The sequence below is a fragment of the Taudactylus pleione genome, unplaced genomic scaffold (genome assembly GCF_031769625.1).
Source record: "Taudactylus pleione unplaced genomic scaffold, aTauple2 ptg000842l, whole genome shotgun sequence".
In the NCBI taxonomy this organism is placed as follows: Eukaryota; Metazoa; Chordata; class Amphibia; order Anura; family Myobatrachidae; genus Taudactylus; species Taudactylus pleione.
The window spans coordinates 3,377,269-3,392,740 of NW_028285244.1; the positions used below are offsets into that span (position 1 = coordinate 3,377,269).

General features: G+C 45.0%; 1 long non-coding RNA gene across 1 annotated transcript; it reads left to right on the top strand.

Moving 5' to 3' along the window:
• Nucleotides 1-3,684: 3,684 nt before the first annotated feature.
• LOC148474476 (uncharacterized) lies at nucleotides 3,685-14,049 on the top strand. The gene is made up of 3 exons (XR_015872877.1): nucleotides 3,685-3,747; nucleotides 9,540-9,629; nucleotides 13,970-14,049. It is a non-coding gene; the product is annotated as an uncharacterized LOC148474476 (long non-coding RNA).
• Nucleotides 14,050-15,472: the final 1,423 nt, after the last annotated feature.

Consider the following 15,472-nt stretch of genomic DNA (forward strand, 5'->3'; position numbering starts at 1 on the left):
TCGTGCAGATTCCGATTGTTAACAGATTCTGTCTTAGCCAATTATCTGGCTTCGACAGAACAACAAATCATTCATATTGTCCAGTGTGTACGCACGATGCCGGTTGTCCATCGCATCCTCAAATCTTTTGTACATCCAGAAAGATCTGAGGATGCAGCATGGCCTCCGCTACACGCCGTCGTTGCTCTGTCGCTGCCGGCATCGGCAAGTGTGTATGCACTTACCGATGCCGGATCCCCCGCCAGGTCCCACTGCTCACGAGATTGTGCTGGGTACACATCGCCTAATGTGTACCCAGCTTTAGACTGCGGAGAGAGGGTTAGGGTTAGGCTGCGAGGAGAAGGTTAGGGTTGGGCTTTGGGGGGGGGTTAGGTTTAGTCTTTGGGAAAGGTGGGTTAGTGGGAGAGTTAGGGGTCAGGGACATGCAATCAGAGATACCACCAGCAATACATCAGGCTTCTCTGGGCAAACACGTCATAGGATCGTCACTGCAACGTCACAACATCAAGTCACACTTGGAGCAGTGATAGATAGATAGATAGATAGATAGATAGATAGATAGATAGATAGATAGATAGATAGATAGATACACACACATTTTCTATAAATAGCATAATCACCTCTAAATAACTAATTTCTACACGTGCAACCTACATATATGTCAGTGTGCATGATATTGAAGTAACAAAACACATACGACCCTTAAATATATTAATATATATATATATAGTATATATAAACATATTTAGAAATATATATATATATATATATATTTATTTATTTTTTTCACATGCCATCCCACAAGTTGTGATAGTTATTTAGGTGATGCCTGAGATGTGATGTGATCATAATATTATAATCACATCACATCCTAGGCATCACCTAAATAACTATCATGACAAAACTTGCACAACTTGTAGGATGTGATTATATATATATATAGAGTCATATGTCACATCTTGTGGATAAGTTGTTGTGACCCACTCACTCACTGCCAGTCGCGGCCACTCCCTCCAGTCCTGAAACAGCCCTGCCCCATCTCCCCTTCCCGGATCTTGCACTGGACTGGTGGCTGCTGGAGGCGGAGCCGTGAGGTGTCACTCACGTGCTCCACAATGCCCCATGGGAGGAGCCGCTGCGGCTCGGTATGCACAGCAGCCCTCCTTCTGCTATTTCACTTGTGAATGAGCTTCTGCGCATGCGCAGAAGTTCATTCATGACCGCTGCCTGTTCGGAACGCGGTAGCGGCTGTTAGAGCCGCCGGCTGTGTAAAGCTGCCCAGCAGGGTGGAGAGGGGACCAGCCCAGCAGGGGGGAGAGGGGACCGGCCCAGCGGGAACTTTCCCGCAGTCCCGGTGGCCCAATCCGCCCCTGCCTCAGGAGATCGTCTATTTGAAAAGTCTATTTTGTTGAGAGTTTGGTAATTTCTCATGCAAGATTCAAAACTCGATTCTTGGTAAATTTGCATGTTGTATGGTTTCCTATGGAAAGTACTTGCGAGTTTGGCCGATTGGTGTATTTTGTAAACTCATGCGAGTTTTGATGTCTGTTTCCTGCAAGTTCACACGTGTTTGCCTTTAGTAAAGTTGCGAGTCAGAAAAACAGACAAAACTCACTTGCAATCTCGCCCAACATGATTCTTAGTAAATTTACCCCCTAGTCTGGGGAGTTTGCAGCAGACAATGTGCTGAGGTAAATCTGGGTGCTGGCGGGTTCTTTGTTACTGCCCTTTCTATATCCTACACAGTGCAGCAGCTCTGTCCCTAAGCTTGATGATACACTGGCATTAAAGGGACACATGTCTTACTTTGCAGCCAGCACAGTGCTGCTTCATGGCGCTGCGCATGGTGGCCTAGGTCAGCTGCTGAGGGGGATATTTCCCCCCTTTGCAGTGCTGCTAGGAAAGACAAATACCCCCCTTTACATCGTGCATCACAAAGCGGCATTGCACATATTTTAAAATGCCAGATGGCAGCGGTGTGGATTGGCACTGGGCCGCCAACTGGTTGCCAACAAAAGCTTTATTGGCATGTAGGCTAAGAAGGATGTTTCCAGGTGGAGCTGCGCCCTGTGCCAGCACTGGTCGGCGCTCTTTACCCCTGCGCGCGTCCAAAAAGTGAGCATGTCCTAATTTCCATAGACCCCCTAGATGATGTTATTTGGGGACGTGCCCGTATGGCATGCCTCCCATTTTACGTCAGGCTGGGGGTGAGCCCAGCCTCCCTCAGCAGCTGGGCCACCTCCAGCCATCTCCCTGCACTGAATGGACGCCGCACGTATACATGCGGCATCCATTTAGCTTCACCGGCACTGCTGCTCTCTGCTTAGCAAAGTAGAGCTACGGTGGTGCACATCCCGAATCTCCCACGGGTGTAACAGCCAAAAAAATTAGACTGATCAGCTGAAATCGAGATGGTTGGGAGGACTGCACCCTCTATGGGGTGGCGCCACTCTTCGACCGCACTGGTCACACGTCCCAAGAGTCAGCCCTGGATGTTTCAACAGTTAAGCTACAGAGAGAAGTGATGACCTCCTACTGTACAAAACCAAGCCTTGTCACAGATCAGCAGTAAGCAGGGACGGGAGCATGGTCTGGTGCCCATTGATCATTAATTTGCCAAGGATGTTGAACTTATAAGTGTTAAAGGCTAATAAGAGGCGAATAACATTGGATCTTTCATGGGTTTGAGCAAGAATATGCTGTGTGCCTCAATAAAGGTTGTGTAATAGAGTCTATGGGATAGATTTACTGTTTGTTAAAGTTGACCGATTGCTTTAAATCGTCAATAGGAATAAATGATAAATGAGGCTTGTTTAGCATTTATTCCTATTGCTCTCTTAACACTATTGGACAAAGCTGCCACTTTGACATACTGCTCCTTAGTAAATCCACCCATTTTTCTGGGCCTGATTCACTACCGGTCACAACTGCGATTACGCACACAATCAGCTGATTGTTGCCTTCTGAGCATGAGTATGCGGTCCGCACTACACAGTAACACACACAACGCCGCCGGTAGCGGGTAAAACACTCATACTACCCGGTGGCGGTGTGTTTGTTTTAGCAGCCAATGAGAGTCAGACTTATTGGTTGCTGCATCCATGGAGGGAGCCACGCTAGAGCTCACTCATGAGCCCCTCCTTCCGGCTCCCACGGGGGGTGATGGGACAGACGTCATTATGTCTCACCCATAGTGCCGAGCGGGAGGACAGAGGAGCAGATAGTGGCGGGGCAGGACGTGGGATTCAGGTAAGTATATTGTGTGTGTCTTGTGTTATATATGTAAGGGGCACTGCATGTGGCGGACCACTACTGGGGCCACTGTACAGTGGCGGACTGGGCCGGGGGGCAGGGTGCCATCTGCCCCCCGGGCCGGTACATTGTTAGTACTTGAAGGCCGCCTGGCTGTGGCAGAGAGTGCTGCTTCAGCTCTGACAGGGGAAGACCAGCTACGCAGCGAGTGATATCTAAGTTAAAGAGGCTAATAAAAAATGGCTGCCCCCATGCTAAGCTACAAAGAAATGGCCGCTGTCGACCAATGAGGAGCTAGGTGTTCATTCCCAGGATCCATAGAGGCTGGAAAGTGGAAAAAGGGGGCGGAGCTTATCGGGGAGTCTGACAGGGAAGCTGAGATGATTAAGAAGCGTTATGGCACCCAGGGAAGAGAGAGACAGTGAGTGCAGAGGTGAGGAGTGCTCCACAGAATGCAGGAGAACATCCTTTCTTCTCTACACTTTTAGAAACCTGGTAAGTGGAGGGTGGGGCTTATATACAGTGTGTCTATCTATCTATCTATCTATCTATCTATCTATCTATCTATCTATCTATCTATCTATCTATCTATCTATCTATCTCTCATATCTTGTATACAAGTTATATGTGTCAGTGTGGCATAAACTTTGTGGGGGTGTTGTTTTGTACTTTATAATGTCCATGGGCGGAATTCAATTCAGTGCCATGCTGAATAGGACCAGGAGGGAGCTTGCGGAGCTATTCAGTTCAGCGCGCTGTTACGTCGGAGAATGCTGGTTCTCGCCACCTAACTTATTTAATCGCGAGAACCAGCATTCTGGGACTAAAGTGCCAGCCGGCACTTTTGTAGAATTTCTCCTTGCATCCCCAGGGGGGTGCGAAAAGAAATCCTTTAGCCCGACCAAACATTGCGTTGAATAGCTTCAGGAGCTCCCTCCCAGGCCTATTCAACATCGCTTTGCATTGAATTCCCCTGCATGTGTGTGGACTTAATGTGTCTGTATGTATGTATATTATTAGTGTTCCCACTAGGTACTTTTAGCAGGGCACTACGCCCTGCCCGTTTTGTTAACTGTGAAATGCACCCTGCTCATTTTGTGATCGATGAATTGCACTCTGCTTTGTCCGGGTCAGACACACACTCTGTGGGACAGAGGACCTCATTCAGACCCGCTCGCAAGCGGGTCGATGTTTAGGCCCTGCGCACGCGCAGCGGCCACACCGCGTGCACAAGCCCCGGAGCGAGAGAGAAATTCTCTCGCTCCGGAGCTCACTGCAAAAGGGGCGGCTGTCGATGGTGATCGACAGCTCGCCCCGTTTGTAGGCGTGGCGGGGTGGTGGTTTCACTTTGTGGGCGGCTGCACTGACATCAGCAGTGATGTCAGCGGGGAGCTTCCTGCTCGATCAGAGCAGGAAGCTCCCTGGGGCTTGCGGTTGCCGACACCCAACCTTAGGGTCTCGTTGCAAGCCCCGATGGTCGCGATGGTCTTGACCATCGCGACCATCAACCTGGTCGGTCGCTAAAGCTGTGGGTGGTAACCCACAGCTTAGCTTGCGACCAGGAGGCCGCACTTCAAAATACAAGCGGCCATCCTCATTTAGAGCGACCGCTCGCATTTTGCGACTACCTCTGAATGAGGGCCAGAGTTTTAGAGGAAGGCGGAACAAAGGGCCGGGCACAGCTGCTCAACCCAGCCCCCAGGAGACGCACACAATAGATGGTATTTATTTATAGCTCTTTGTCACAACAATTTTCCCTCATATGCTTCATTTGCTATTTAAACCACACGCACATTACGGAAACCATGTCACGCCAAATTTTACATTGCATTTGCTAGTAGAAAAACAGGGCCACTTGCTTGTGTCTGCCCCCCAGGCTGAAAGTTGCCAGCCAGCCCCTGCCACTGTATAAGGGGCACTACTGGGGGCACTGCATAGGGGGACTACTACTGGGGACACTGTATAAGGGGCACTACATAGGGGGGACCACTACTGTGGGCATTGCATGGGGGGAACACAACTGGAGGCACTGTATAAGGGGAACTACTGGGGCACTGCATAGGGGGAACCACTACTGGAGGCACTGTATAAGGGGCACTACTGGGGGCACTGTATAAGAGGCACTACTGGGGGCACTGCATAGGGGGACCACTACAGGGAGGCATTACTGGGGGGAGGGGGATTCTTTAATAAATCATGCTGGCTGTATTTATTTGCCTGCTACAGTCAGGTGTGTGTGTCTGTGTCAGTCAGTGAGTGTGTACCCCGTCATAGGCTGAGTGGTATACTTGACTGTAGTGGTCCTAAATCCTGTGTAAGCTGTTTATATCATCGGTTCTAACGAGCCTTTAGCCGGAACATCCCCTTCCCAGGCACTGACCAGCCCCCTCCAAGTTACAGGACCCGGTGTACATCTGGCAACAGACACGCAGCCAGGTGTCCCATCTGAAGGCAAGGACATCAAGCCAGGAGGCCCTCTCCACTGTCCCAGTACCCCAGCTCCTTATTCCCAAGAAGCTCACCCCGGGCAGCATTTAAAGCTAGTTACATGACAATACAGCAACAGACAAGCGGGACGCCGTGGTCTGTCTAATCTTTCAGTGTTCTGACCAGCTTGGAGACATCCCCACCTCTTTTTTTTTATTTTACCTCTACAAGCTAATTGCTGTACATTGCTCGCACAGGAGGTTGCTCATCAAGCCCCGATAGTGTATTTAAAGTGGACATTTTGCAGGTCCACATTGACTACAAGCTAGGGACCTTTATTGTTGTTGCTTTGTGTTTTTTTGTCTTTTTGTTCCTTTATGATTCAGCTTTTATACGTTATGTGATGCGCACTTGTTCATTCTTATGATAAGTTATGTATGATATATATGGTCTATATATATTCTTTATTTCATTATTATTGATACAAAATTACAATCAGGGGCGTTTCTAGAGAGGAGGGGGCCCGTGTGCAGTCTCCAACACTGGCCCCCTCCTCTCTGTCCGGCGGCCGGCAGCGCACTGAGCTGTGTGCGACCAGTGCCGGAGTTATAGACTCTGGGCACTAGAGTGCGCCCAGAGGGGGTCATTCAGACCCGCTTGCGAGCGCAGGACGCTCGCAAGCGGGTCGATGTTACCCCAATGCACATGCGCACGACAGAGGGAGCTCCATCGTGCGCATGCACGAGACCCGGACAGCGACAGCCAAGCTGTCGCTCCGGGTCTCGCACCAAAGGGGGCGTGCTGTCGATGGTGACTGACAGCACGCCCCCTTTGGTGGGCGTGCCGGGGGCGTGGCTGACAGACGGAGGCGTTCCCATGGGAACGCCTACCGTCTGGGTCCGGCCCCACTGACATCACTAGTGATGTCAGTGGGAGTGATTTTGGCTCTGATAGAGCCAAAATCACTCCAGGGCTTGCGGTCACCGAGATCCTACCACAGGGTCTCGTCGCAAGCCCGATGGTCGCGATGGTCTTGACCATCGCGACCATCTTTTTGGCCGCTCGCATATGCTGTGGGTGGTCACCCACAGCTATGCGAGCGGCCAGAAGGCCGCTCCATTTTTAGGTAGGAGGGCACTGATTCAGAGCGAGCGCTCTGGTCAGAGCGTCCGGCTCTGAATCAGGCCCAGAGTCAATAGAGTATGCGCTGGTCACCGGAATAAAGGCCGCGGCGGCCATTTTCCCTGTACTGCGCATGCGCAAATGATGGGAAAATGGCTGCGGCGGCCATTTCCCAGTCGTTTTTACAGAGCCGGACCCCTGCTCCGAAGTGGGACTCTGGAGAGGTAAGTAATACTATGGGTGCAAGGTGTGCGGTGCGGGGCCTGTGTGCGCCGCACACCCTGCACCCATTGTAGATACGCCCCTGATTACAATACAATCAAGGCACATATAGTGATTACCCCCTTTTTCCCCACATTGTACTATCACCCCCTGAAGGATCTACTAACTAACACCAGTCTAATTCCACAGTGATAGATTGAGTGCCACCAATATCCATTTAAAATTGTATATATATATATATACTGTGTGTATATATATATATATATATATATATATATATATATATATAATTTTTTTTTTTTCATTGGTTCGGGAAGCTTGGGGCTGCGATGGTACTCAATGCTACAGATGGTTTTGCAGTCTTGCTAAGGATTACGGACATGCGTAAGGTAAAGTGGGCGTCCTTATGTTGTGCTGCGATGGCATAGCGATTGCAATGAATTAGCATCCTATCGCAGTGAGACTGCGTGCGTAATCGCTATTGCCGTTGCGATCAGTAGTGAATCAGGCCCTCTGTGTATATTTTGAAACAATGAGAGTAGGATAGATATGTTATCGCTTTGTAGCATTTAATAACATTTGCTTGTAGGACCCAAAGCCTTACGGACATGCATGCCAGTTTTAGTGTTGTTATTGTCTGCTAAAGTCATGTTTCATTTTTTTATTTATTTATTTATTACCAGTTATTTATATAGCGCACACATATTCCGCAGCGCTTTTACAGAGAATAGTTGGCCATTCACATCAGTCCCTGCCCCAGTGGAGCTTACAGTCTATATTCCCTACCACATGCGCACACACATACACACTAGGGTTAATTTGTGTTGGGAGGTAACCCACGCAAGCACAGGGAGAATATACAAACTCCACACAGGTAGGGCCGTGGTGGGAACATGTATTTCTGATCTTGTGAGTGCTTAGGAAGTTTGCCTTCCAAGATTAGTTTGTTCTGCAATACTGACCCAGAGGTGTTGCTTGGTATGAGAGGGAATAAATACTTATAAAGTTGACTATATTGTCTTTATACTGGATGCACAGAGAATCCTTTGTTTTGTCTTTAATTGTTACAGTATACACAGTATGCACTGGTTGAAAGTCTGTCTTGATCCTCCTGTAACCTTGTGTTTCTGTATAGTCCAGCTTAATTTGTGCTTCAATAAGAAGTTCTATAATGTCTGACATGCTTGGTTACATGTCTGTAGGACCGTCACTCTGACACTCTGCTTAAGCCTTGAAGAGTATAACCATTAATTCCTGTAAGGAAAGGTGGTATCATTCCGGATTATAGATAGACAGTAAAAAGTTGACAATGTCTAGATAGACACCAGATGTTAAAAAGGCAATTGGTCGACAGGAAAAAAGGGTCGACACAGTAAATGTGGACTTGGAAGAAGATCAACATGGCCAAATGGTCGACATGAATATGGTCGACACACAAATGGTCAACACTTTTTTTTAGGGTTAGAGTTAGGCACTTACCCCGACGGTTATGGTTAGGCACCAGGAGGGAGGGTTAGGGTTAGGCACCAAGGGGAGGGTTAGGGTAAAGATTAGTGTTAGAAAAATTGTGTAGATCATTTTCATGTCAACATTTTTTGACCTTTACTGTGTCGACAATTTGTCCCCATCGACCTATTGCCTGTCTAATATCTGGTTTCTATCTAGACTATGCCGACCTTTTTACTGTCTATCTCTTATGACATAACTAGGAAAGGTACTGTAGCATGCCTTTGCATCTTTCTGCTGTTCGGGGGTCTTTATAATACCAGGTTTATACCAAATGACAGTAATTAAGTAATTGAAAACAAACATTTTAAAAGTAATTCAAATTGTCTAATGTTTCCAACCATAACACGAATAGATGTGCCCCAGGGATCATACTGGTGCCCACCAGACAATGAACAAGTACTGTATTTGTATAACTTGGATGGAGGGATATCATACAGTCATGTAGTGTGAGAGGGCTAAAGTTCAATATGGGAGAGACATATAGGAGGAGGGAATAGAATTAACTATTTAAATGGTAATATAATCTGAAATGAGTATATTATAGGTTCGGAGGATTGCTAGATTCTGGAGGTGTTAGGTTCTATTTTAGAGAGGGCCACATCAAATTTGGTTTGAAGGTCTTCTAACTTTTTGTAAATTATAGACAATATTTGTAGGGAAATGTTGTTATTGTCAGCTCCCATAGGAGATGAAGTAGTGTTTTAAAGGACACTTAGGCCTGTAAGTGTGTTAGTACAGTCATTGTCAGAGATGGGTGGGGGCTGAATATTCTTGAATATTGTTTTTTTTTATTCCTCATTTTGGGGAATGCTGTATATTTTGGCAATTTGCAGATTTTTGACTTATGGAGTAATCTGTCCTTATACAGAGATTGATGGTGACCAATGTTGCTTCAAACTGTAAAAAGATTCCCTGAATAGTACTCTCTTAATGGGGAGTACATAGTAATATTATGGACTACATCGTTATCTATCGGATTTTCATTGTCAAATGTATAATCTAAACAGGGAACAAAGAATGCAGCAAGATGCAGAAGAATTCAAGAAGAGACAGCCCTTGGCAATGAGGGGTCACCCTGGACGGAACTGGCTTTTATGGTAGATTAATGTTTTTGGGGTTTGCTGTAGTGGACTATTTATGGTATAAACATCTAATTAAATGGATGTGTTTAGTGGTGGGCAAGTATGTTTTTAGTCCTGTGTAAGAGAAACTGTTTTTGCCTGCCAAACTTGTCCTCAGTTAATTTAGGAGCTGCTAGGTACACTTTAGGCCCAGCTGTGCCTGTGGGCTTGATGAGAATTCTCAGAAGGGTAATTTTGTCACATGAGGTTCGATGATATCATGGAAGAGCCCAGCCTAAGGTTGGACCACTCTACAGTTATCCCAATCCAGAGCCTTCAGTCATCCACACATTACTTAGACTCTCATTTCAGAGGACTGGATTTAAACTATCTCTTATGAAACTGTTTCTACCTTCACAGTCACACTGATCGTGCCCCCCACCCCACCCCGGGTGTGGATTGAAAGGCCTACAGTAAAAAGGTAGACAATGTCTATATAGACACCCCTGATGTTAGACAGTAAATAGGTCGATAGGGACAAAAGGTCAACACACTAAAGGTCAAAATTGTAAGAAGGTCGACAGTGTCAAAATGTCAACTCAAAAATGGACGACACATTTTTTTTTCTAACCCTAATCGTCACCCTAACCCTCCCCTTGGTGCCTAACCCTCCTTCCTGGTGCCTAACCCTAACCATCGGGATAGGTGTCTGACCCTAACCATCTCTTCTAGTGCCTTACCCTAACCCTCCGGTAAGTGCCTAACCCTAACCCTCCCTCCTGGTGCCTAACCCTAACCCTCCGGTAAGTGCCTAACCCTAACCATAGGGGTAAGTGCCTAACCTTAACCCTACAGTAAGTGCCTAACCCTAACAAAAAATTTAATACTTGTCAACCATTTTTTGTCGACCTTTTCAAAATTCTTTCATGCCGACCTTTAATGTGTCAACATTTTGTCACTGTTGACCTATTGACTGTTTAACACCTGGTGTCTGTCTTGACATTGTCAACCTTTTTACTGTAGATCTTTAGACCAGATCCCCCCTCATCCCACCCACAATTTGCCCATGGCTGAGGGGCTCACAGCACTCCCCTGTTCAGCGCACAAAATACTTTTTATGTATTTATTTTTTTCGAAGGAGAAAATAGCCACGCCTTCTATGATTAGGCAACGCTTCAAAAAGTACCAAGACCCGGACCAGCTCTCTGCAGGCCTGTAGATATGCTTCACAGATTGCGCTTGATTATCTGAAGCTTTTGCAAAATGCGCCCATACTAGATGCCAACCATTGTCTCAGTAATCTAAATGTAACCATGTACAGTACAACAGTTCTCCAAAGAGTCCAACTTAATTTTACAAAGTTTTATATATATATATATATATATATATATATACATACATTGCTGTAGCCTTTAATTGCATTTCCTTCATGTGTCTACTATTTTGTCCTTCAAACAGTACAATGTTGTGGGAAAGCTGAATTTGTCTGACATGGGGTAACAGGCGTGCCCTGCACTGCCATACATGATTTTTCTTAACTTACCATTTGATAAGCTTAGCAGAGCAATACAATATTAATGTCATCTGTTCCTGACTGCTGAAATGCCATTTGATTGCTTCCCCAAGGACAAGCTAATTCAGAGAAACAAAAAAATGCCAGAATGAGAGCCTGGAACTCATTATATTTCTCTGCAACATTATTCTTCCCAAAAGGCTATTCTAAGAAAGGTTCTGCTTGACTATAAAAATTAAATTGTCACCTGAATCTTTTAAATAATAAAAATTCAAATACTGAGAAGTGTCGCAATGCCCTGTAATATTTTTTATTGCGTACTTTATTACTTATTTTTAAACTACATAATTTGTATTGAGCAAAACTGTCTACAGAGAAGTGCCACAACTGACATGTAGCAATGTAGGAGCTCTTAAGATTCCAACTGGAAATGACAGGGACCCTTTGTAAGCTTTTAAAGGGTCACTGCCAGCCTAATGTGACTGTCATGCTCATAAGCCTATTAGTAGAGTATTAGCAGAGGTTTACAGCAGCAAATACAGTCCCTCTTTGGCTGTACTCAATGCACCGACCCTTTGTAAAATAAACTCTGCATCTTCTCCTCTCAAGAACACTTTTGCTAATTAGATTAGTTCCTAGGTCAGATAATAGGCCTACATCTGTAACAATTAGTTTGCCTTTAACTTTCAAGTATATAGTAATTATCCCAACTTTAGTGGCATTTAGTGGCCTCCTATCCCTCTCACTCTCAGATGATTTTAATGATTTGCACCAACTTTCATTAGGGCTGAAATGACTTGTGCCTCCAGAGTCCATGTACCAGCAGTCCTTATCTGCTACATTTAAGGCTGACTCATACCTATTAGGTGATGATGTACTACTTGATACATTTGATCTGCATTCTGGTGCCTTATGTCCCAAGTTGTGACATTTGAAACACCTGTACTCAGGTTTTTTTGTGCTTTGAACTTTTAGACAGTAGAATAGAATTTTCAGCATTTGTTTCTGTAAGTATGCGTTCTTGAAACTACATTAATTTAGCACCTAGGGGTATATTTACTAAAGTGCAGATTTTTAAAAGTGGAGATGTTGCCCATAGCAACCAATCAGATTCTACCTATTATCTTCTAAAAGGTACTAGATAAATGATAAGTAGAATATGATTGGTTGCTATGGGCAACATCTCAACTTCTAAAAACTCGCACCTTAGTAAATATAACCCCTACAGTCTCTGTGGTTAGCTTCGTAGTACTTGATTCCAGTGCTACTACCAGAATGTTGTACTCCTGCGTAAGATTTTGCAGCATCACCATTGCAACCTCCTCCTCATCTATTATGTACTCGGTCATGTTCTTACATGCACTAAGCTTTGTTATATAAAGTGCGTCTCAAGTAATTCTTCTCATTAACACTTTATATTCATAAGCCATTTGCAGAGTTACCCGCACATCATGTGCAGTCGTTTTACTGTGGATAATGGAATATATGTGTGATTCCAAAGCTAGACCAATTGTAACCATAACTTAATCTACTTCTGAATTTGGATTATCACCAGGATTGCCAGTAACTTTGAATAGATTTTTTCACTTTATCTGCATTTCCATGGCAAAATTCCATGTAGCATAGTTTTCTAAACCTGCCAGCTCCTCAAAACTCATGCTGATCCCTGCACTATACATTCTTTCATACAGGTGAACAAAGGTCTATCTGTATTCACTTAGGGCCTGATTCAGACCCGGACGCAAGTGGCCGTTCGCTCGTCTGCCGCACGAGCGAAAAAATAAAAATTTAAGCGCTCGCTTGTATGTTCGCTCGTAGCTAACCTTCTGCCCCATATTCTCCCAACCCCTCCTCTAGCTTGCGTCCATTCAAAATAGCGACCGTTCGTCTTCTCTTTGGTTGCTTTGGACGCTCGCACAAGTCAATTCCGGAAGAGGACCTGTCAGATTTCGATTAGCTGCTCGTTCATTCTGCATACATACTTTAATCGTTTCATGCCAATCAATATATTAATTAGCTTAATTGCTCTTCACATGTTTGCAATCCGTTTTTTTTTCAATAAACTTTATTCTTGTCCGTGTGTGTCATTTTTCCCGCAGAATACGTACGGTTTCACCAATGGTTTACTTTATCAAAAATACATGTTTTAACCAATGATCCTATTGGTTTCCTGTGTTTGTGATAGGCATATTTTAGTTTTTTAATTTCTTTATTTTAATTAGCTTACGCATGTCACTGCATCAAGCCTATCATAACTCACATTATATGGTTCCTGTTAATTTACCAAGTACATTAGCCAATCAAATTTTTTCTCTGGCCTTTATTAAAACTGTTTGTTGTAAAATAAATCATTGCCATCATGAGAGCCTCCGCGTTTACCAGGCGGGAGCTTTTGGTCCTAACGGAGGTGATGGACCTGCGGATCACCAGCCAGCCTCCCCCCATCAGCAACCGCCAGAAGCGAACGGCCTATGTGGAGGTTCGCTGCCGCCTGCGCTCCTTCAGCTCACGCCAAAATATCGGGCAGCTAGAACGCAGGTGGTCGGATCTGCGCCGCCGCACGCCACGCTTGCTGGCCTGTTTGCGGCTGCGGATCGCTGCAAGTAAGTTTTTTTCTGTGGTATTTTCTGGGTTTTTTTTGCGGCCCTATCTGCGTGTGCTTGTTTTCAGTCTAGCCCTGTTTGTTTATTGTGGCCCTATCTGCATGTGCATGTTTTCAGTCTAGCCCTGTTTGTTTATTGTGGCCCTATCTGAGTGTGCATGTTTTCCTTTTTTGGAATGTTTTAACATTTTTGGAGTTCTAAATTTGTGGCCAAACCCTCCCCCCCACAAAAAGACTAAACATTTTTCCAACATCATTTAGGGGCTGAACGCAGAATCCTGGCTCGCCGCCGAAGAAGACGCCGGGCTCGTCCCCTGACACCGACTCCAAGCACGCACGCATCTCCCCACCCTTCCCCCAATTCCCCCTCCACCCCTGACCGGCCACTACCTGAGGCCCCTCCCTCTCCCAATTTGCACCACCCCCAAAATTCACCATCCACTCCACCCCCCTCTCTTTTCTTCCCCCCCCCCCCCCCCCGACGCTTTTCATCACCGTCCTCCATAACGGAAATGTCCCCTCCGTCTAATCACCAGCACTGGCCCACCTCCGAGGAGGAGGAAGATGGAGGGCCGCAAAGACCCGCAATCCCAATGACCGGTATGTTTCCCTTTAAAAGTTTTTTGGGTTTTTTTTGGAGACATTTTTATTTTGATAGACAATGTATTGGTTATTTTCCACTGATACATATCACACATGTCCAAACACTCATACTTGGGTATTTATTGTTTACCCTACCAAGGGTACTTCGTCCTTTTTGTGTTCGCCTTTTTGTATGTTCATTTTTAATTTAGTATTTATCCCATCTTTGCATTTGCCAGTACTTTTTTCAGCACAACTGGATCTTTGTTTAAACTAGATTTTTTTTGTTTAGTTTGTTTTGTAAACTTCTAATGTAAGGTGTCATTTTATTAAGGATCCCTTTTTTTTTGCCAACAGAGGACCAGAGGCGGCTGCATTCTATGCAGGAGGGATTGGCCGCCTTGCGTGGCCACGTCATCGGGATGCTAGTGGTTCTTGACCACATGGCGGCGGCCCTTCGGAGCTGAATTTTTTATAATTTTGTATTATGGGCAAACTGTTTTTTTAAATTAAAATTGCGTTGTATTTTATCGAGTCTCATTCCTTGTCTGAAAATATTACATTGTTTAACCTTTCCTAAGTCGACTATTTGATCATGTTCTTTAAAGTAAGGTAAATTAGATTGTACAAAGCGCTAGTAAGTATGTAAGCTGCCACATTAAAGACCTCACCATACCAATAGTTTTGTAGAAATTCAAACATTTTGTTATTTTTCTTTGGGGGGGGGGGGGGTAATGTAAATAGACAATGAAACCTGCTTAGGCCTAGTTTAGAAAACCTACTGATTCAACATAATACCTTTGGTGTTTTTTGAAAGACACAAAGCATGTTCAAAGACTTAACCATTTCACACATTACAGGATTAGGCATTACGAAAGGTGTAATTTTTTGTGCCAGGTTACACGTGCTTGTAATTTAAAAAAAAGTATTTTTAACGGCAAAAAAAATTTGAATACACACCAAACACATACAGAAAGTGAATTATGACAAGCAATTCACACAGTGAAAAGACACTACAAAAAACAAACAACACCAAAAGCAAACAATAAAAGAAACAATCAAGAACTGTTGAAATAAGTAGCAGGCCAACATAAATCCACAAATGAGGCGATGAAATAATTGTTCCCAAAGTTTGATCCAATGTGGCCACATGTACACAATTTAGTGGAGCAGGTATTAGGC